Below are 24,129 nucleotides of genomic sequence, written 5' to 3' on the forward strand. Positions count from 1 at the left end.
TGTGTGTGTGTACAGATCAGGGGCTGTGTGTGTGTACAGATCAGGGGCTGTGTGTGTATACAGATCAGGGGCTATGTGTGTATACAGATCGGGGGCTGTGTGTGTATACAGATCGGGGGCTGTGTGTGTATACAGATCGGGGGCTATGTGTGTATACAGATCGGGGGCTGTGTGTGTATACAGATCAGGGGCTGTGTGTGTAAACAGATCAGGGGCTATGTGTGTATACAGATCGGGGGCTGTGTGTGTATACAGATCAGGGGCTATGTGTGTATACAGATCGGGGACTATGTGTGTATACAGATCGGGGGCTGTGTGTGTATACAGATCAGGGGCTATGTGTGTATACAGATCAGGGGCTATGTGTGTGTACAGATCAGGGGCTGTGTGTGTGTACAGATCAGGGGCTGTGTGTGTGTACAGATCAGGGGCTGTGTGTGTATACAGATCAGAAGCTATGTGTGTATACAGATCAGGGGCTGTGTGTGTGTACAGAACAGGGGCTGTATGTATATACAGATCAGGGGCTGTGTGTGTGTACAGATCAGGGGCTGTATGTATATACAGATCAGGGGCTGTGTGTGTGTACAGATTAGGGCTGTGTGTGTATACAGATCAGAAGCTATGTGTGTATACTGTCTATGGTGGCAGAGGGCAGACACTGGACTGCGCGGCTCTCAAGTGGCTCCAGCTCTCCAGCTCACACTCTGACCTGAGCCTCACTGCACACAAAGGAAGCATCTGGCCCAGAGAAACAGCAGCATGGGCCCCTAACTGGAGAGTCTGGAAGTACTAATAACCTGAGGTCCTCAGGACCACCATCTGGGACCATGTTCAGGGCTCAAGGAAGCTACAAACCGTCTGTGATAGGAAAGTGAAGAGAGAATGAGGAAGATTGGCTGAGCTACTCTAGGGAGGGAAAGAGAGCTCGCGGTGAGGGGAGGAACATGTAGGAACGAACATGGGAGGTGGCAAAGATGGGAAGATTTGGAGATAAAGGCTATCCTGTTTCTATGGAGAGCCCCAGAAAACCTTGAGCATCATCCTCAAAACCAGTCCTTGGGCAAAACAAACAGCTACTGAAGGCTCCCCCAGGGACCTCCCGTCCCTTCCTCCCTCCCTCAGCCTGGAGAATGCAGAGATAATGTGACTTTAATCATCTCCTTTTCTTCCTGTTTGGGAAAGGCACGGCTCTTCCCACCGAACAAAAGCTTTCTGGGAGGGGCAGACATTTCCCTAGGCACAGGAGATTCCCTCTGAGTCAGCTCAAACTGATCCCCTCAGCAGGAGAGGTGCAGCCTCAGGGCAGGCCTCCTAGGACCAGCCACCAGCTACCTGCGCCCAGGTACTTGCCAGTAAAATACAATCCACGTACCTTAAGATATGCCTTTTTAATGTGTTTAGCCTAGTGGTTGTCAGTACATTCAGAGTTGTACAACCAACTCCACTGTTCAAGGTGAGCACATTCCCATCACCCCTCTCCAAAGAAATTCTACCAGGGTTAGTTGTCTTCCTCAGCCCCGCTTCTCCAGGAGTCTTGCTCATCACTAACCTACTTTTCCCACCCCCTAGAGATTTGCCCATTCAGCGCTTACAAACACATGGAGCTGTAAGATAATCCCCAGTATCACAAAAACCAAAAACCTAAATGAACATAATGAACACTGTAAGCTATACTTCCATACCTGGCTTATTTCACAAAGCGTGGGACTTTAGTGCTTTTCATGACTGACTAATATTCTATTGTATAGAGATAGTACTTTTTTTTTTAAATCCACTCATCTGATGGACATCTGATTGGACAGTTTCTACCTTTTAGATCCTATAAATAATGTTGCTATGAATACTTGTGTACAGGTTTTTATGCAAAAAAAATTCTCTTATTGAGACATATGGTAACCATGGTAATGATACATTTAACTTTTTAAGAAATTGCCACCATTTCTAAAGAGCTGTTTTAATTTACTTTCCTATCAGAGATTTATAAAGGTTCCCAATTCTCCAATTCTTCACGGACCAGACCACATTCACTGTTTCATTGTAGCTACAGGAATTAGTACTGTAACCATGTTATCCGATTTTAGCACTCAAACAAAACCGAATATTAATAATGCACAGAGAGGAAATACAGACAGAACTAAAGTGATGTTTCCAAACTTTGATCATTCAAGTGCCATCTTTAAGATTCTGCCAAATCTGTGTCACTCTACAGCCTGCCGAATTATTAAAAACTGATTCACTTGAGGACCTGAGAGACCGCTCAGCTATTAAGAACATGTACCACTTTTGTAAAGGACTGGGATTCAGTTCCCAGCACTCACAGCTCACAAATGCCCGAAATGCCAGCTCCCGGGGATCTGACGCCCTCATCCAGCCTCTGCAGGCACCTGCACTCACACATGCACATAGCCATACACAGACACTGAGGTTCATAATTAAAAATCATGAAAATGAGTCTCTTTTGAAATGCATCCACTTTAAAGCCATTTTATAAGCTTTAAGCCATGACTATAAATCGATATAACTTACCATAAAATATAAACATTGCGGAAAGAAGCAGACAGGCAGAAGTAACTGTCTCAGGACTTCCCTGTGTAAAACTTACAAGTGAAGAAAGTAATGGTTTGACTGTTTCTCCTTTGACCTGCTCAGACCAGACAGGCAGGCTGTAACACTGTAACTGAGGCAGTCATGCACAGCCACACACCACCTGCCCTTCCTGTCACCTGTCTCACACTTTAGAAACCCCTGCCTTAGCCTCCCCACTCGTGATCTTGACCAGTGGATGCTCTGCAACAGCAGCGGATACGCTGCACATCATCCACCACCAATGCTGGTATGTGTACACGGACACATCTCCGTGCTGCTCTCGGGTTAAGGAAGGGGAGAGGGAGGAGGTCCCTGTCAGTGTTAACCAGCTTTACTCAAACCTTTTCCAATACACCTATCTGCCATGCTCCACCTGCAAGAACCTGGCTCTTCCGGTTTCAACAAAAACAACTTCAAGAACAAATACACATCATCTGAATTACAGCGAAGAGCACCTGCCCTGGGACGGCAAGCCCAGACAGCGTTATCCTCGAGGTGACAAACTGCCTGAATAGGTTTGACTGACAGAACTGGCCCCAAGTGCAATTTTACAAACACACATAGTGCCTTGGCTGACTGCACTTTACGTGAAATGTAGTAACTCTCGATCAGCCCAACACATATATTACTTACACATAAGTCAGATTTAAAAAAACAAAAACAAAAACACAGCCCATAATAGCACATTTGGTTACAGGGAGATTTCAAGGCTAGTTATCATCTGTCACCAGCCAAGCTCAATAAAGCGCTGAATAGCAGACTATGCGAACAGAGAAGGAATGACTACTAAATGGGAAGTTCCCACTGCCTCTGTGCCCGGGCCTTCCCAGTTAGCCTGCAGACCTCAGTTCAACCCGCTCCACGTTCAACCCACTGCATGTTCCTCCCTTCTTGGGGGTCTTCCCAGAACAGCTCATTATGGAAGTGAATGTTCAGGTGGGCCATGGCTCATGGCTGCACAACACCACAGCTTATAAAGACAAGAACCTAGGGTGTTTGGCTCACAGCCATTCCCCCAACAGGGATGACAGTCAAACACTGGGGTAGGCTCTTATTTGTGGAGTACCTGGGTTCAAATGTCCTGGATTTTGCCGGGTATAGTGTAAGACTTGGGTCTGTGACTTGAATATGCTGGTTGTAATGTGGCTGCCAGCCTAGTACTGCTGGGAGGTGGGGCTCTAGGACGGAATTAGGCCTTTAAGAGGGATAATGCCCTTCTCATGGGACTGGATTAGTTACCAGGAGAGCATGTCATTAGACATGGAGGGTAACTGGGTTTTCTCTCTTCTCCACACCCAGTGGATCTTTTGTTCTTCCGCCACCATTTGATGCGGGTTGAGGACTTTCCCAGACACGATCACCCAATGGTAGCTTTCCAGAATCTAGAGGCAGGGCTGGGGAGGTGGCTCAGAGGGTAGGCTCATCTGCTAAGCAAGGACAAGAATCTGAGTGTTAACCCTCAGCACTCCTGTAAGAAGCCACACAAAGCCGCACACACCTAGGAGCACAACAGTGTTGGGAGAGAAGACAAGAGGATCCTGGGACTCACTGACTGCCACCCCCTCCAGGGTCACTGAGACCCCTGTATCATGGAAACTGACATAGCAGGACACCTAACTTCTTTCTCTGACCTCTGTTAAGAACACATAGGTGCACACGTATATGCTAATAAACACCACACACACACACACACACACACACACACACACACACACACATAAGGAAAAGAAAAGAAATTACCCACACCAGAGCACTCTCCTGAAGACACGGAAGGCAGACAAGAAGAGGCAGTGTGGAGCTTGGTCACGTTTGAAACTACAAATGGTACTTCCAAACAGCAAGGAAGTACAGCAGTGGGATTCTACAACCTTCTAGAAGGTCCTAATAACTGAAGGAGGAGGAGCTGGTCACATTTTGAATGTGAAATGTCCCCCACATGCCTGTTTGCTTCAACACTTGCTTCCCTGGTAGAGATGTTCTGGGGATGTTTTGGAACCTTTAGGAGGTAGTGGAAGTGGGCCACTGTCTTAGTCAGGGTTTCTATTCCTGCACAAACATCATGACCAAGAAGCAAGTTGGGGAGGAAAGGGTTTATTCAGCTTACTTCCACACTGCTGTTTATCACCAAAGGAAGTCAGGACTGGAACTCAAGCAGGTCAGGAAGCAGGAGCTGATGCAGAGGCCATGGAGGGATGTTCCTTACTGGCTTGCTTCCCCTGGCTTGCTCAGCCTGCTCTTATAGAACCCAAGACTTCCAGCCCAGGGATGGCACCACCCACAAGGGGCCCTACTCCCTTGATCACTAATTGAGAAAATGCCTTACAGTTGGATCTCATGGAGGCATTTCCTCAACTGAAGCTCCTTTCTCTGTGATAACTCCAGCCTATGTCAAGTTGACACAAAACCAACCAGTACAGCCACTAAGAGGGAGCTTTAGAGATGATAGTCCAGCTCTTGCTCCTGTGCATCCTCTCCCTCTCCCTCGACTGTCCTCATTCCTGTTTCACACGGCTGTGAGAAGCTAAGGCTCTCAATTCCAAGCTCCTGCCACCGCAGAGCAACGGGCCACCATGCCTCTCCCAGTCAGACATTGGTAACAGATAGGAAGATTAACCGCACATGCTCATATCAGTAGCAGCCCTCCCTTCCTTCCTTCTCCAACCTGAGAGGGATCAGCATGATCAAGGTGCAGATGAGAGAGATGCAGTTGGCACCTGTCAGAATAGCACAGACCTGAGTGGAGACCCACTGCTTCCTGACACTTACAGAACAGAGAAGGAATCACTGAAGGCAGAGCAGGTCCCCAGAGTGTGTCTGAGGTGCCAGGTGGCTGACAAATTGCAATCCTGAGCAGTAACGGAACATTTTTATGCCTCAGTTTCCTCCTCCAAACAACGGTTGTGTTCGTGCTATTTCATCTCATGGTGCTATTATAAATGGAATGGCTTACAGTAGTGACTGAAAACATTCTAGCACAAAACAAACACAAACACAGGAAAGCATTATGCTTGAAGCTTAACAGCATGTGTGGTGTGTGTGTGTGTGTGTTAAACAGGAAAGATGTGTCCAAAAAGGAAGGGTGGAGCTGAAGAGTTTGTGACGGATGTAGATGTCAGGAGCTGCTCAGTGACCCATATGTGGAGGCAGATGAGCTGAGTGGAGACAGCAATCTCACAAGAGAACGAGGGAAGGTGAGAAGACAAGATCATCAACAAACGGTGAAACGGATCACCTAGAGTTCGGACCAGGTTCAAAGTCTACACCAGATAGACACCGGTGTTGTGAGGGAAGTGAGAAGCGTGGGAAGAGGGTGAGGCGATGCCTTATCTCCTGCTGGGGACACAGTGGCTATCAGCAGCCAGAGAGGGGGTGGAGCCTGAGGGAGGGCTGGCCTCCGCTGACTAAGCACACACTGTACTTATAAAATAAAATGAAACAGAAGTCTGGCCATTGTTCCTAGAAGCCAAGAGATGGGTCCCACTGTCTCCCTTCACTCGTGGGGAAACCGGTGCAACCAAGAGGGACTAAGAAAATTGCTGATAATGACTGAGTCAGAAAGTGGCAGAACTGGTCTGAAGGGCCAGCTTCATGCAATCCCAGAACCAAGGTCTTCCCTGGGAGGCTCAGAGCCAGGAGCCTGACTTGCAGGAAATGTGACTGGGTTTCACCACAGTCTGTCTCTACTGGGGCCCACACCATCTCTTACCCAGAAATGGCGTTCAACAGATCACAGCCATTGATAAGCCTCTGCCATCTGGAAAGTTCCCAAGCTCCTTCCCCCAGTCCTCCTGGCCCGCAGAGTCAGGGATGGAATTGGGAAGGTCACCTGTTGTACTTTTTGTACCATGATACCGACGAGTCACCTGGGAAGAGGGAACCTCAACTTAGAGTTATCTCCATCCATCCGACTGGCATGTCTATAGGGCATTTTCTTGATAGTTAACATTGATTCGGGAGGGTCTAGCCCACTGTGGGCAGTAGCCTTCCCAGGCAGGTGGGCCTGGGGTTATTTATATAAGAAAAGTTGTTGAGCAAAGCAGAAGGAGCAAGCCAGTAGGCCTCATTCCTTTGTGGTATCTGCCTCTGCCTCCAGGTTCCTGACTTGACTTCCCTGGGTGATGGACTGTAACTTAAGATGAAAGCAATCCTTTGCTCCCCAAGTTTCTTTCTGTCAGGGTTTCACCACAGTAACGGAAGTACTAGGAGCACCCACCAAAGGAACACGCTAAGCAGGCCAGGCCCTGCATCCACCACCCTCTACACCTCATGTATGTCACCTTACAAGCCCATCTCTAATGAATGTCAACCTTGAAAGTACAGGACACTCCTTCAGGAGCACAGCGTCCCCCGTGGCTGAGCAATTGGGCACCACCCCTAAGTCTATATTCACTTCCCATCCCCAACCTCCTCCGGATTTCAACTTTACTTTTTGGGAAGAAACTATTTCTTCATGCCATTGGCCGTACCTTACACAAGACCGATGTCCAACAAATAATCATTGTCACTAAAGATAACCGGAGTAAAAATAAATTGTGATCAAAGACATTTCTCCAGTACCCTCCACCCCATCCACATTGGACCCCGAAGGTGAGCAAGGAAACTTCTGGACTCTCAGTAGGAGAAACTGGCAAAGGCTACTGCCCTTCTAGAAGCAAGATTGTTAAGATTCCGTTTTCCTCAATCTGGAAAATCCATTTTCCTAACCCTGAAAAGCATGGTGTAAGTGTTTCAACAAGCACTTTGTCTGCACATTCAGTAAAGAGCATCCAGGAGCCTTCGCACATGCCTTCCCAGAAACCTTTGCACAGCCGCCTGACTTTTCCTTCAGAAAGCAAAGATACCTTCTGCCTGCAAAAGGAAGTAGAATGGAATGAAGACGACCATCAGTCACCTTAAAATGTAAGGATGTGACTTCACAATCATGACATTCTGAGGTCGCTAAGCAAGTCAGGCACACAGGTCTCAACAGGCCCTGCCACTAGCAGAAAGCCTGCCACAAGCACTGAGAAGATTTCATTCTTTCATAAGCAAGGAACGGAAAGATCGTTAACCCATGAGTAGTCTGAATGCCTGCCAGGAGCACAAAATAAGAAAAGAAATGCCTTAGAAAGATTCCATCCAAAATCAGAGGGGAATAATACCAATGGATCCAGTCTTAATATTATGAAGTTCTGGTATCAGAAAAACTCACATATAAGAAACATAAAGAGGGCAGCCCGTCCCACTGAGTCTGGCAAATGGGATGCAATAATCCACAGTTCTGCAGGAGAAGTGCAGACTGCTCCCTTTATCTGTCATAACTGTACAAACAGCACAGCCACAAGCCTCCGGCGGTTATCGGGTCACATCTTGACACCGATGTAAAAACCCAATTTTATATGAAACACCCCACTGTTTATTTGGAAACATCCATGGCATTTCAAAAAACACCCACCCTTAAAACATTCCCATCACTAATCAAAGTGAGTGCAGTTGTATTAACAACATGACTCCTACTGGAGTATCCTGGTTCGCCACTTTTGACCTTAAAAACACACACACATACACACACACACACACACATATCTCAAATTCCTCTATACAGTACAGGTACAAGATATCTTCACTGGTAGGACAGTAATATCAGCTACTGACAATTCACCAGTGTCATGGCGCTTGGTACCATCAAAAGCAGCCCAGTGCACAGGACTTGTGGGTAAAATGGTCCCTTCCCCTCAATATCCACAAACCTAGTGTCCCAAGGAAAGACCAGTCTCTCTGTATTCCCATGTCTTCTCAGGACCCCAAAAACGCCAGTGTGGCTCCCCCAATTTCTTTTCAATAGTTCAAAGGATGAGTGTTGGTGATAGGTTCTAATGCTTTTAATTAATCCTGCCCCCAAAATTGGGAATCTGTTGTCCAGACGCTGAAGGTCCTTGTCCCCAATTGGTTTTTGATCAATCGATAAAGAGTCAAAGGCCAATGGCTGGGCAGGTAGACTGAGGCGGGACCTTTAGATTTGCACAGGCTAGGAACTGGGAGAGAGGAAGGAGAGAGATATGCCATGACTCAGAGGAATCAGACTTCGAGCTGCAGAAGAAAATTCATGCAAAATGTAGCCCTACGGGAGGGGCTGCCCAAAAGGTAATAGGGCAGCAGAGATAAAACAGATTTAAAAGGTGTTGAGCCAGGAGTATTGGAGGGAAATACATGCTAGCCCAGTAGAGGATTATAACTATCCAGCCTTTGAGCTAGTCAAGGCATTTTAAAATTAACTGGTTGGGGTGTGTGTGTGTGTGTGTGTGTGTGTGTGTGTGTGTGTGTGTGTGTGTATGTGTTTGGTGTCTTTCATTCTCAAAACCAGATAGCTTAGCTCCTGGACAGGTACAGAAATTCGACCCGTAGGGAGCACAAAGTTGTTAACAAATTACCGCTACAGATGAGGTTCATATTCCTGTTAACAGTCAAAAGCAGACACTGGTAGGATAACTCGAGATCAGCTCTGCTCTCTCATGGGACTCCCATACAAACAACAGGGTGAAACTGCACTGAACAAGTCACAGGCTTTAAAAAGCTGGCCCAGGGTGAGAACCAAACTCCTTCCCACCCCCACCCCCACCCCGCTCCCCACCCCCATCACCCTACATGGCAGCTTCTCCCAGAATGCCTTCCTGCTTGCCGTTGAAACAAACCCCACTGCTGTACTGCTGTGCTGTCTGCTCTTGTGCACGCTCAGAACTCTCATCCCATAGTTCCCCAAGGCTTCTCCTCTTCTTCAAGGGCCCCTCTTCACATCCCAACATCTGCCCACTCCGGCAACCCCAGCCCCTGCCCTCTGCCATCCTGGACTGGCATCATGCACTTATCTGTCTGTTTCCCTCATAAAGTGACTGGCTTCAGGGTTGGCGCCATGGCATACATCTGGGTCCATGGTCCGGGGTGCTCCAGATGGCTGCGGCTCGGTTCACGAATGCATGAAACATTTGCTTCCTTTTTTTTATAAAGCCAGCACCAGAGCTAAGGAAAGAGTTCAGTGGAGGAGTGCTTACCTAGCATGCACAAGACCCTAAACTACACACACACACACACACACACACACACACACACACACACACACGCACGCACGCACGCACGCACACAAACCTGCACACACAAATATTTAAGCCTGCATAGAAAAAATCTGCCTGCAAACAAAACCCAAGTTTCCAAACAGTCTTTTATAGAAAACTTCTACAAAAATAGCTCACTCTTTGTTCTTGTAGAAGTTGGATGCCTTCAGTCATTTGGGGGTTCTTCCCCCTATAAATGATCTTGACACCTAGCCATGCATCATGGTGCACGAGGAGGCTATAAATGTGCAGTTGGAAAAACATTCTGCTTGGGAGGAAGAAATTCCATCTGCCAAGACACAGGAAGGCTGGCCGAACAGGAATGTCCCACGGACACCGGCAGAGCAGCTTCCCTTCACCTCAAGGGCCTGTGATCAGTTGCCAAACTCAACTCTTAAATCCTGTAGGTTAAAACTTTCTTTTCCAAGTGAGCACACTGTTTACAACAGGAGCGGGACTTGAGAGGTGGCTCAGCAGTTATGCTTACCACTCTACCAGGGATCCGGCTTGGGACCCCAGCACCCACATCAAGCAGCCCACAACTGCCTGTAGCTCCCTCTGCCTTCTGTACCTACATGTAAGTGGTGCACATAAAACGCACACATACCCACAAGCACACAAAGCAGTAGCAGGAGAGAGATGCGCACTTTTTGCCTTCTCTGCAGCCTCTCACAACTCAGCTACCCTTTCCTGGCCCTGCACTTCCCAAACAGATGGGCAACTGGCGTGACGGAGAAAAAACACCACAGAACATAAAACACAAGCCGCCCAATAAAGGTGACAAGAGTTCATTTTTTTTCTCAGTTCAGGTTGTTCTGCTGTCACCCCAAGTTTCCGTGTTCTCCGTGGTGGGCAAATGAACCGTAGACAAGGAGGGCTCACATTTCTGTGGGAGGTCCTGGGTTCGGTTCCCAGTGAGGTTGTAACTTCTGGAATGTTAGCCTGACCTCACAAGACAGCCTGGGCCATCCTGCCAGCTGTCCCTCCTCAAGCCCCAGCTGGAGCCCCAAAAGTAGAGCCCATTAAAAATAACAAGTGAGGAGCTCAGCTGCTCAATGGAGCACAGAAGAAAGAGGAGGGCAACCATTTCCATATTCCACATAAACACAAACCAGCTAGGAATGCATGAGTCACCCGGGGCTGACAATGATTAGTGCTGAGCCCCCTGCTACAGTTAAGGACAAGAGCATGCACCACTTCAAAATGGATTCTTTAACAATAATAATAATAATAATAATAAAGTGTGCTTTCACATGCAATTTTAACTTTTCTTGGCTGCTATTAGGGAAGAAGCACCTGGAAGAGACTTTCCAATTAAAACCTTGTGCCAGAATACCTTGAGATTTTCACAGGAAAGGTGTTGTTGGCTCGAGGCTCCCCAGACACCCCACTGTGGGAGGGATTAATACTGAGACTGGTCACTCAACTGCAGGGGTTGTGGTGGCAGAGATGGGGAAACAGAAAGAAATGGAAGGATGGGCTAAAGGAAAGCACACCTCCCTCTGTAGGTGATCAACTACCGAAAGGGATTCATGGGAAACGGGAGTTGAGAACTAAGCACCAGGCATGTGGTGCTAGGTCATCCCATTCGATGGCATGCATGCATGCATGCATGAATGAATGAATGAATGAACGAACAAACAAACAAATAAATAAATAAAACCAAGGACCAATCTGAAATAGAACATGTAGAGGCTAATGTATGCTGGACCCTCATTCCCCTGGGTGTGTCCCTGACTCCATCCTACAGGTATGAAAGGAGGCTCACAGCCAAGCTACCAGCAAGGGCTAGAAGGCAGATTCCAGATGGGGTTGTTCAATCTGCCCCAGGCTGGTTCTGCCTTCTCCCTGCAGCAGATGCCACAGTTTTGATAGAGAATGCCCTACCAAATGTCACCTGTTAAAAGCACATGCTCCAGCTTGGCACTGTTATGAGACAGTGGATCCTTTAAGAGGTAGAGCCTAAGCCAGGCAGTGGTGGCGCATGCCTTTAATCCCAGCACTTGGGAGGCAGAAGCAGGCGGATTTCTGAGTTCAAGGCCAGCCTGGTCTACAGAGTGTGTTCCAGAACAGCCAGGGCTACACAGAGAAACCCTGTCTTGAAACCACCACCCCCCAAAAAAAGAGGTAGAGCCTAGCGGGAGTTGGTTGGGTCATTGGGGTCATGACCTTGGAAAAGAGTATGAGACTGTAGCTCCTGCACTTCTCAAGCATCGCCATGGTAACCTGACCCACTGCCACCATGATGATGCTTCCTGGTAAGTTATCACCACAGCCCCAAAGCAACAGGGCCAACCAAGCATGGGCCGGAACATCTGAAACTGCCAAATCCAGTAAACCTTTCCCCCTTTTACCATTCTGTACCTCAAGCATTTTGTTGCAGTTATAGGAAACCGAGTAGCTAAGCAGGACCTGCTACAGTGTGGCTACCCCAGCATATATACTTAAGACTCCTCAAAGCTGAAGAAACAATGAAGAAAGGGAGTTAACTTTTCTGGCTTGTTCTCCATGCTTAGGGGATGGATGTAGAATTTCAACCTGTATCTTTAGAAGAAATCGCTGTGTGGAAGTGCACACCCTGCCCAGCGGCAGAGTTAACCTTACTGAGCTATGATAACACACCACACACCACGTTCCTCCTAACGTCTTCCTTTCCCACAAGCTCCAGTTTCCCTGAAGGCCAGAAGCAGTCAACTCTGTATGGGGCCACCATCGTCAGTGACTAGAACCAGTTTATAAGTCACGTGGCCAAGAACTTTGAAGAACTCTTGCACTCGCTTGATGGCAACAGGTCTATAAAATATCCAGGTAACTCATCACAAGTCTCTCTCCCTTGACTTAGGAGTACCCAGACCTAAAGGAGATGTCTCCATCAATCCGTTTCCAGCACTCAAGGCTCAGGGATCCATGGGTAAGTTGTCAGAAAGACTGTAAGAGCCAGAGGTGGATGACTCCAAGGAAACAGTATCTTCCAGACACAAGAGGACATAGAAACTCTTAGAGACTCGGGCAGCACAGACAAGACCTGCATGAGTTCTCAAACCAGAGTGAATCTCAGCTCTGAGAAGAGAACGTGGGCACCGACTCCCACCCTTCACCAGGAAGCTATTCCAAATTGTTATCTGTCAGGAAAGGGAAACCCAGTAGAGTGTCCCTGACTTATCAACCACACTCCAGGCAGGCCCATGTTTAGAAGGAGTTGGCCAACACCAAACAGTCTCCATGTTTTCTTTTGTTGGTTTTGGTTGGTTTTTTTGTTTCTTTTTATTTTGTTTGGTCTTTTTTTTTTTTTTTTTTTTGGTCTTGTTTTTGTTTGTTTTCCTTTGATTTGAGAACAGGAAGTTGGGAGGGTAGAGAGGTAGGGAGACTGTGGGAGGAGTTGAGGGAAGGGAAAACATGATACATATCACATGGGGGAACAATATTCAAGGAAAAAGAAAAACAACCAGCCTTTCCTTCTTGAGGAATCTCCCTCTTTATGGAAGCAACTGCACTGTGAAATAGGAGAGGCCTGTGCCTGTAAGAGGAGAGAAAGTCAGGACTCTAGGCATGGCTACAGCTCCATAATGATGTCATCTTCACAATGACGTCATCCTCACAATGACGTCGTCCTTACACCATGGTTTTATGCATGTCTGTGTTTTGCTATTCTGAAAAGAAAACAAGGCCACAGGTCCTGTATACCTCCAGAGCATGGAAGGAAAAGAATGACAGCAGGTGGCTCGCAAACTGTAAAGCAGAGAAGGCATGCTGCCTCTCTGTCTCTACAACAAGGACCAAGGTCGTGACAGCCTTCCAACAGCAACTGCTACTCTAGGGACAACTGTCATTGCACATCAGGGTGTAGCCAGAAATGTCAAGTCCAGGTCTGCTGGGGCTTGGCAAACTCAAGTACACAGGCAGTTTTAACAATTTGTCATCAGATGCTTCCCACGATGTCTTAGCCCATGACAGTGATGATAGAATGCTCAGTCCTATTTCCCGGCTCCCATCGTGGGTCCCACTTCTCAGCAACAAAGTAGAAAAGTTACCTTGCTCTCCCTCTCCCCCATTGTGTGTGTGCATGTGTGTGTGTGTGTGTGTATCTATGTGTGTATGAGTGTGTGTGAGTTTGTGTGTATATGTGCGTGTTTGTGTGTGTCTACGTATGTATGAGTGTATATGTGTGTGTCTGTTGTGTATCTGTGTGTTTGTGTGTATGTGAGCTTATGTGTATATGTGTGTGTATATGTGCGTGTCTGTGTATATATGTGTATGAATGTATCTGTCGTGTATATGTATGTCTGTGTGTGTGTATCTGTGTCTGTGTATGAATGTGTCTATGTGTATATATATATATATATGTATGTATGTATGTGTGTGTCTGTATGTGTGTGTGTGTCTGTATGTGTATCTATGTGTGTATGGGTGTATCTATGTCTGTTGTGTATCTGTGTGTTTGTGTGTATCTGTGTGTATATGTGTCTGTTGTGTGTATCTGTGTGTTTATGTGTATGTGTGTGTCTGTATATCTATGTGTGTGAATGTGTCTGTATATATGCATGTCTGTTCATGTGTCTCTGTGTGAATGTATCTGCTGTATATGATCATGTCTATGTGTGAATGTGTCTGTGTATGAATATGTCTGCATGTCTATGTGTATATGTCTGTATATTTGTATGTGCACATGTCCATGTCTATGTACATGAGATCAGATTTTGATGTCACATGTCTTCCTCTCCACTTCCCACCTTAGTTTTTGAGACAGCATCTGTCACTGAATTTGCAGCTAACCAACAGGCTCAACTGACTGGACACCAGGCCCCAGGGATACCAGTGTCACTCCCTCCCTACTGCTGGGTTTACAGGAACCTGCTGCCATGCCCAGCATTGTGTGTGGGTGCTGGGATCAGACTTAAATCCTGCTAGGCAAGCACTTTGTCACTGAGCCATCCCCAAACCCCTTGAGCAATCGCCCTTAAGGATTTACAAAACTAGGAAGCAGACTTGGGGAGAATAATTCCCTATGTTCTTCATTGCTCAGCACAGATCTCAAGGACGGCACCCAAGGCCCTCTCACATAATATCCTGGCACACAAATCACTGGACATTTTGGACAGAACAGGCATGAGTCGCAATCTCTTGCAGAAAGTCTGTTCCCCCTTGTCAAACTGATCCAAAAGTCTCTGCCAGGTGCCACCCAGCATGCCATACAACATCGAGTCCCCTTGTGCACTCAAGGTAGGTGGTCACGGGACCCACCTGCTCCAGAGAGGCATCTAGATCTCCAATAGACATCCAAATTATGGATAAAGTTAATTAGATTTGATGACATAAAAATTACTCTAAAATGATCTAGGTTCATTTAAGAATGGTGACGGGAAGAGCTTTAAGACAGAATGCAGCACTAAAGTGCCACAGGATCAGATTCAAGCTACGCATCAATCTGTTTCTACAAAAGACAACAGGGTGATCAAGGGTGAACGTGACCAGGCACAAGGATGTCTGAGGGGCTTGGGGAAGAAGGCTGGCACCCACTCTGGGATGGAGATTATTAGCAGGAAGGGAAGGGCGCTGCCTTCTCCAGCACTCCTGGGTATACAAGATGGCTTAGCAGGCAAAAGCACTTGCTGCCAGACCTGGGGACTCGAACTCAATTCCTAGGACCTACATGGTGGAAGCAGACAACTGAGGCCTGAAAAGATGTCATGTGACCTCCACATGTATGCAAAGGCACTCGAGCGTGCGCACACACACACACACACACACACACACACACACAAATTTTTTTTTTAATTTTTAAAGAAAGTACTTCTGATCATTTGATAAGTAAGAATGAAGTCTACAGGCAACTGAAGAACAAAGGCAGGGAGAGGCCAGCGTCTGAACACAAATCACATTCCACAGCTCCCGACCAAACGTTTAATCAGAGGCCTTCCCATTGACATCCCTGGTTGCTGAGCGCTCTGTGAGGCTGCACCTCTGCCTCCGCGCTCCTGGCAGCTGTTTCCTATCCTTCATCCTGTTTCCTCCACAGCCATGGAAATTTCGAGGTGGTTCTGTCTGCTCCCAGAAGCTAAGTATGCAAGGCTGCATCCACACCTTTAACCACCCAGGCAACTTGCCTGAAGGACTGGAAGTCCCTCCCTCCCACACAAATGCTATCGTGGGAAGGACTTTATAGGGGCTGGGGACAATGGACAGGGAGAGCAACTAACACTATTGGGGAATGGGGAAACGGCCCAATGAGAAATATCTTGAACTCGGAATCTAGAACATTCGGTTCTAATCTCAGTTTCACCACTCCATCTTGCCATGTAACCCCCAGGGTCACAGTCACTTTGTACTGTAAAATGCAACAATGTATTCATTCACTCTTCAGGACAGCATTTGGAGTGGATGATCTAAGGCCTTCATCACATCTCAAAATCATAGCGGTGGTGGGGATTACAGAGCAGGACTTCCAGCCACAGAAAAAGTACCCTTTCTTACATTTCCCAAAGTCAAGAAAAAGCCAGTTTTCCTAACAGGTAGACTGGTTTACAGTTCACAGACTTAAAAAAAGACTAAAATCCTAGCATTGCCTGATACCAATGTGCCTCCACTAAATGGGCCCTCTTTGTCCTCCATGTCTCAAATCTAAGTATGATCTTACCCACATACATACATAACACACACACACACACACACACACACACACACACACACACACACACACGGGAGGTGAGGGAAAGGAGGTAGAGAGAGAACTCTTCAAATAAAAGTATTAAGCCAAGTGGTGGTATCGCACACCTTTAATCCCAGCACTTGGGAGGCAGAGGCAGGCAGATTTCTGAGTTCGAGGCCAGCCTGGTCTACAGAGTGAGTTCCAGGACAGCCAGGGCTATACAGAGAAACCCTGTCTCGGAAGAACAAAAACAAAAACAAACAATATATGTGTGTGTGTGTGTGTGTGTGTGTGTGTGTGTATTAAATTATTAAATGTCTCCCATCTTAAATCAAGGCAAGGCCTCTTTATAAATTGAATTTACAAAGTGTCCCAGGGGAACAGTCACAGGTAAGCACGTCTTAGCCCTGGAAGAGGACAGCATACTAGCCACATAGGCCACCAACAGCCCCGGCCTACTATGACAGCATCCAGGACCCATGAATACACAGGCTAGCTTGCATCTTAACTCTCTGCAGAATGTTTTATGTGCATGTTCTTAAACTGTGAAATCAAACAGCAGAATCTGAAGCTTGAGAGCACCTCAGATCGGTTCCGTACATTGTACAAGACTGGCTCGTGTTGCCCCAGAGTTCTAAAGCCAATTTACTGTTGGAGCAGAAGTTGAATCGGCGCACATGTCTTACAAACGTACTTTCATAAAGTGCCACTTGTTGAAAAACAGGCCTGGAGGAGATGGCCAGCCAACCCTTGGCTGTTGAGATGTTTCCCATTCTATGGGAAATCATAGCTGAAGTCCTGTTCTGGAAGCAACCACTTCAATGAAGGACACCTTACGGAACATCTACGTCAGCTGTGGACAGGCAAACCAGGTCAAGGATTAAGCTCTTCACGTCATCTCATGCTCCCCAGGGTAAACCTCGGGCCTGGGCACTGCTTCTTTCAAGCTTGGTTATTTCTGACAGTTCAGTACTCACTCACTCTTAACACTCACCTAGCCCTGCAACTCTCCTCTTGTTGGGGCTGGTACCTCTGACACCAGGAGGGATCTCTGGTAAGAACAAGGCGGACTCCCTTTTGCACAAGCAGCCCAAGTCCTCTGAGAAGCTGGCAAGGTTCTGTGACTTGGGAAGAGAAGGATGTGACCCTGGTAACTGAGGTGTGTTGGCAGCCATTCCCACAGGGCTTATAGGCGCTGCTCTTACGAAATGACTTCTTGGCTGGCTTCCTTACTTGAGCTTGGTGAGGGTGAACATCTTCCATGCGGGGTTGCTCTGCAAGGGCCATTACTCAGCAATGTGCACACTACGCAGCAGACACACCCAAATGCCACTGTCACACAATGGTCACACCCAACTCACCAGTTATCAAGAGCCTCCGTGAAGCAGGAAGTGAGTGATTCTTGGGTACAGATTCTGATAAAACCAGAAATACGGCCTTGCGGGCACCTGACGTGGATGGCGCCCCTCTGCTCTTGATGGTGAGCATTACCCACCAGGAGAGGCAGGCATCAAGTCTCTGGACATTGTTCATGGAAGAACTGAGGAAAGGCCTTTAAGAAGTCACTGACTGTTTCCCCTCCACCTGGAGGAAGCCAAGAGGTAGGCTTGGCCTCCCTTCTCAGGGACTCAGCACACAGCACGATGCCAATATGACCTGATACTCTCTCTCCCACTGCTCTCTGAGAAGTAATGTAACTATCCATGAAGGGTAGGGTATCTCTGTTCACTGTGAAACCAACACTGTCCAGTGGAAGAAGGGAGTTGTCTCTGCCAGGACAGAAGCGCAGCACACTGAGGCGCCCTTAAAGAAGCATTTGCTATAATGGATGTTAGGACCAAAGTCACTGGACACTCAGCACAAGCCACAGCGAGGGCATGAGTCCAACTTATAAAGTCCGCTAATGCATAAGCACTGTGTGGCCTGTGTGGCGTGACCCATACAGATGAGGACAGTAAAGGACGAGAATGTCTGCAACTAGTCTGCCAAGCTGGCACACCTGGCACATAACCATTGTGTAATCCTGCAGCAGCCACAAAGAAGGCGGAGGCCCGGAGGGAGGCCAAGAAGCAGGAGGAAGACATCGAAGAGGAGGCAGACAGGCAGAGAGACACGGACTAGTTAGGTAATGTATTTTCTCTCCGGAATATAGTTTAACTACCCCTCGATAGCAGATAATTAACCACAGTCCTCTGATGTATCCTACACCCCAGATACACTCCTTTAGACAATTCCTATTCTCACTCTGAGATTTCCAAGGCTAACCTTCCGCTGCATCCTGAGCAGGTAAAAGGCCAGGTAAAAACCTGGCAGGCCTTGAGCTGATCATCTGAAACCATCTGAGACCATTTCAAGGACCAAAGGCAAGACTGTTGTTGACATTGGAGGTGAAAGTGAATCTCAGCTGGACAATAATAACTAAAAAAAATCAAGTGAATCAAGTATAATATGGGCATGCCTAGCTGAGCACCCCCTGCCACACCGAGCCACTTTATAACACCGAGAGTCTGCGGAAATAGGATGAAGGCCTACACAAAGTAATCTGTTGTTACAAGAAAATTAAGACAGGCTTATTGGCTTCTAAAACATTGTAGTTACACAGTTACCACCGAGAATGATCATTATCTACAGAGCCACAAAACTGTCTAAGGAGCTCTGGTAGAGATCAGGTCATTACGAAGGTCTGCTTCCCACCTCCTACCATTTCCACAAATCCCCTGCTGCAACTCTTCATATGTCCCCCTGACTCCCTAAGGCTGCCTAGGGGTGTGTCTATGTCTTCCTCCCTTGTAATGATGCTTTGAAAATGTTCCTCTCTTCTTTGATTCACAGGACCATAATTTTCAGAGACAGAATTTTGAGAGTAGAACCAAACATTACCTATCATCGAGTTAATTTTAAAATTCCACTATGCATGCCCCTCCGTCCCAAACCCATGCCGTGTGTGTGTGTGTGTGTGTGTGTGTGTGTGTGTGTGTGTTGTTAGGAACCCAACCCAGGTCCTTATACCTGATAGACAATTGCAAGAATTTTACTTTTTTAGATGAAGGAGAAAAAAAAAAAACTCTCAATTCGAACATGAACTAACAGAACAAAAAGCACTTACAGCACAGAATCCTCAGTTACTGAAATAAACAAATAAGATGCATTAAACTGGCATTTAAAGCAATTATGCACCTCCTCCAAGGGTGGTCAGAAACCACGTTGGGGGAGGAATGGGCAGGAGCAAACATCTGGGGACTGTTTTTTTAAACACAATTATTGATAAAAACAAAAAATCTACTCTGTGAAATTGTTTTCAAACCACATTCCACTGAATTATAACTCTGGGATGTTGAGAATGGATGTTTTCCCAGAGTTGAGTATATGCTTAACCCTGGGAGAAAAGCAACCAAGCTGGGAAGCAAGACAGTGAGAGCCAGGCAGACACACCCCTCAGAGGTGCCACCCAAGCTGCCTTTCTATATCCAGCTATTATCAGGAGCTGATAGTTTGAGGTGTAAACTGTGTCCTAGGGAGCCTGGAAACTCTGAAAGGTCACCCACGTGGCTGGGGGAAAGCAAGTGGGTGACTCATCCAAGCTCGGGTCTCAGATGGTTACAGTGGATATTCTCTATCCCTGGGTTTGGGTTAAAGTCTCTGCTGTATGTGGTTTTGTAAGCCGGAAGCGTGGGTCAAAGTACACGGAGGGCAAAGGGAAGAGGGAGGGGGTACTGGACCTTACTGCTTATCTCAGGGCCTTGTGTCTTGCCCTCAGGTGCTAGGAGAACAATCTCCATATTCCTGTTCACTTTTAGAGCATATGAATCTGAGGCTATGGCTGATCCCATTGAAGTGCAGTCCTTGGAACATACAAAGCCTACATTCTCAGCTCCAAACCATTATTAACCAAGACCTACGGCTGATCACGGGTGTTAGTGTCCAGGCATCCTGGACTCCGGGTGTGCCCAGGGCTCGCACCCATGGTATGGATTTAGTGGGGGTTCCCCTCTTACTCCAGTTGGGCTTACTCCCCTCTGTACCCTACTCCCCTCTGCATCCTGCTGGCTTCCCCATTCCCCAGCCCCTGCCAACCCCACCCCTATCTTTCCAGTCAGTCTTTCATGGGTCCTTTTAAACAAAGACCTTTTCTTTTCTTTTCTTTTCTATTTATGTCTTTACACTCAAAGTTAGGGTCAGTTTTACGTTTCACAAATCAAAGAAAATAAACATTCACAGGGTCATATTCCTCCCTCACAGAGCCCTCAGGTAATATCACCTAAGATTCATACTGACAAGTTCTAGAGGGGTCTGAAAGGCATATGCATATACATATATACACATACATATACACACACATATACATATATATGTATGTATGTATAAATGTGTGTATACATACATATATACATGTACATATACACATACACACATACGTATACAATATATACATATACAAACACACATACACACACACTCATACACACACACACACACACACACTGCTACATAAACAACAAACCAACACTTGTCTGATGGAACTATGAATCAAAGAACAACTTGCAAGCGTTGATTATACAATTACATGTATTTATATGTATTCATGTATAGATATGTATTATGTGTGCAGTGTGCACATACACTCCCTTCACAAAGGAAGATCACCACAGGACACAAAGACTTACTGGCTCCAGCCTCTCATTGACACACAGAGGACCCTAGTGATCTAGTAGGCACCTCTCCCAACTCTCCAGCCTCCTCTCTTTCCACTCTGCACCCCACTGTAGAACCAGCACAATGTCATACAGCCTCTCCTGGTTTTCTGCTAAGAAGATGCATCCCCCTCCAGTAAGTCTCACTGCCTCTTGCTCATCCAAGGGTCTTGACCTGGATGTCTTTTCCTACAGCAGAGTGCTCCCTGAAGCACCTGCTCACACCTGAGTTAGACCCCACCCCACCCCCACTCCTCCAGGATGCCTAAGGGGCTGAATATTTGTGGGCCTGCCTGGGCTCCACACTGCTTGATTCAAAGTATCAAAAACAAACAAACAAACAAACACAGGGGCCCTTATCCATTACACCTGGACAAGAACATTCCCAATGGCAGGTGTTCAATAAATACTGCATGAACCATACTCAAAGTTGATTGGCTCTCTCTAGTCGCACCAGTTTTCCTCTAACAAAGATTTTCTGCCCATGGGCTGGAAACATTATTTATATATGATCTCATAACATTCTGGATGCAACTGATAAATCATAGAGACACCAAGGGCAAAATCAACAGCCATGAGGATTTCCTGCAAGGGTTTGGATCTGACACTATCAAGTCTTGCCTGCTTAACTGGGTAAGCGACAGGACAACACAGAAGCTAGGTGGACAGCCAGCTCTTCTCATTCTAAATCCTCGGTTCTAAAACAACTCGGGGAGGAGGAACAGCTGGAGAAAGTGGAGAAAGAGTATGTCTCTGAGGAGTCTCCTCTAAGGGCCCGGCCCTCCCACTGGAGGGCTAGCTATCTCACAACCAAACAATAACCTGTTACAGAGGTGAAACTCCCTCAGAGCGCTCTTTATCTAGGAAGGTACTTTTGGTTTCTGTTTGTTTTGTTTTTCCATTTCTTAGCCAGGATCTCTCCACACAGCCCAGGCTGGTAGGGACCTCCTGGATCAGCCAGACTTAGAAGCATGCAGTACACATTCGTTCAGTCCAATTCCATTTGTGTTTAAATATAATGAGATAATTGCTGCCACCAATCCACCAACTACTCTCTATCATGTTCATCATGCCCAGAGCCAGGGCATTAATCGGTTCTCTTACCATTCCAAAGGCAGTGCTGGGCAGCTCTTCACTCCTGCTTTCCAGGCACCCCCTCCCCTTTTAGGCTTGCCTTTAGGATGATACAAAGGCTGTTCCTCTGCCTCCTCCATCCTGGGAGCACCGTGCCATTTGCTCACTGCTGATCACCTCGCAGATTTCCTTTGTTACTGTTATTTCATGTGTGCATGTGCTAGCACACTCGCACGCACTCTAGAGTGAGCAAATTGGAAGTGGTGCATGCACGTGTGCACATGCATGAGGTCAGAGGCCAACCTTGCATATCATCTTCAGGAATACCATCAACCTCCTTTGATACTGGACCTCTCACTGATTCCCCCACCTCTACCTCCCAGCATTGGGATTACAAGTGCTCACCACTGCACCGACCTACTCCTATATAGTTCTGGGGCCAAACTCAGGCTCACTGTGCAGCTACCTCCCTTCATCTCTCCACTTATAAGAGAAATCTGAAAGGTCCAGGAAACTGCACCAGTGTGTCCCATCTCCCCCACCTTTCCCCTGCCCCCTCTCCCCCACCCCTCCCCTCTTCTTTCTCTCCCATCCCTTCCCCCTCTCCTGCTCCCTCACTTGGAGAAGTCACAGAGTCTCAAGCACCAGCTTTCTCTCTAGTACACACACCTCCACTAATCTAGACCCGTGAATCCACCCTCCAGCTTCACACATAGGTTAACACATGGCATCCCAAGTTTTAACCCCAGAGGGTTCCTCTCCCTCTCTTCTACCTCTCTGTTGCGGCTGGCAGAGAGAAAACTTGTTGGTCAGAACATTTTAGGGATCTCTTCTCATACCCATACTCTAGCCCTTCAGTAAATCCTACTGGCTTTTCAGGATATGCAAAGCACAAGCTCCCCTCAGAGTGGCCTAAGAGTCTTCTTTTATGGATAGTGTGTGAACTGAGGCCAACCCCAACCTCCCACCACCACTGATATATGCTTAAACTGTACTTAACTCACAACCCTCCAATGGCTCCCCAAAACACGAGTAAAGCCAAAGTCTCTTTTATGATCTCTGAGGCACCTCACTATCTTCCATCCCGGCTCCACCCACCCTCCTCTCATTCTCTCTGCTGCCCTCAACATGAGGGCCACACCCCGCCTAAGGGCACTGATTCCTGCTCTCCCTTTCACCTGTCGATCATAGATCATAGCGCTCACTGAGATCTGTCCCTGGTCAGCCTGGCTAAAACTACATCCCCTCCTGCTCCTCACATCCATCTATGGTCCTTCCATACAGGATATATCACATCTCTATGCAATTAATTATCTCAGCTCTAGAAAGAACGAACTTGCAGCCTTGTGCTCTCCATTGTGTCCTCAGCTCTGAGGACAGTCCCTGGCACACCCACACCTAGTCCTTCAGTAAATCCCACTGGCTTTTCAGGATATGCAAAATACAAACTCCTCTCAGGGTGGCCAGAGCTACCACATGGTCTAAGAGTCTTCTTTCACGTGATTATGGATACAGTATGTAAACTGAGGCCACCTCTGTTAGCATTGTGTCTAAGCTCTGGCCAGCGCAGCTGTCTGCAGAGGCTCTGTGGACAGGAGAGCTGGTTCTCTGAGCTTTTCTACTTCCTTAGGTTGGTAGTCCAAGCACCATGCTGGCCAAAGTGGCTCACTAGGCAATGGACAAGACTCCCTGATCCTTCCAAGAGGCACGGTTTGTCCATCAGCATGGCATGTGTGCCCTGTTTAGACCCGCCCTGAGGCCTGAATGTTCTGTGTTCTTCTGTTCTGTGGCCAACAACTGAGGACGCACCTATGGGAACAATCTGGGGTGCCTCGCTCCTGTGTACTGCATCACTTCAGTCTGAGGACCCAAATTCCTGCTAACACCCTCTGCCTTAACACATCTCCGGTGGCAAGCAGCATGAGATTTGCATTCATTAAAACATGAGACAATTAGAGCCCTGCAAGGAGAGGAAGAACTTAAGTCATCCTAAAGGGTAGAATCCAGCAAGATGGTGGTGCGTCCTACAAAATGCACTGCA

At 47.2% G+C, this 24,129-nt stretch overlaps 1 protein-coding gene across 2 annotated transcripts in view; it reads right to left on the minus strand.

Moving 5' to 3' along the window:
* The window catches only part of Cnksr3 (CNKSR family member 3), a 99,642-nt gene that overhangs the window by 61,127 nt on the left and 14,386 nt on the right, over nucleotides 1-24,129 (minus strand). Inside the window, exon 1 of one of the 2 annotated variants that reach the window (XM_031352759.1) lies at nucleotides 7,056-7,181. The exons of the other annotated variant lie outside the window; for it this stretch is intronic. The gene's annotated coding sequence lies outside the window, so the exon portion shown is untranslated. Of the gene's footprint in view, nucleotides 1-7,055; nucleotides 7,182-24,129 lie in introns of those variants that run through there. 2 annotated transcript variants of the gene reach the window in all.

The sequence above is a fragment of the Mastomys coucha genome, unplaced genomic scaffold (assembly GCF_008632895.1).
Source record: "Mastomys coucha isolate ucsf_1 unplaced genomic scaffold, UCSF_Mcou_1 pScaffold5, whole genome shotgun sequence".
Classification (NCBI taxonomy): domain Eukaryota; kingdom Metazoa; phylum Chordata; class Mammalia; order Rodentia; family Muridae; genus Mastomys; species Mastomys coucha.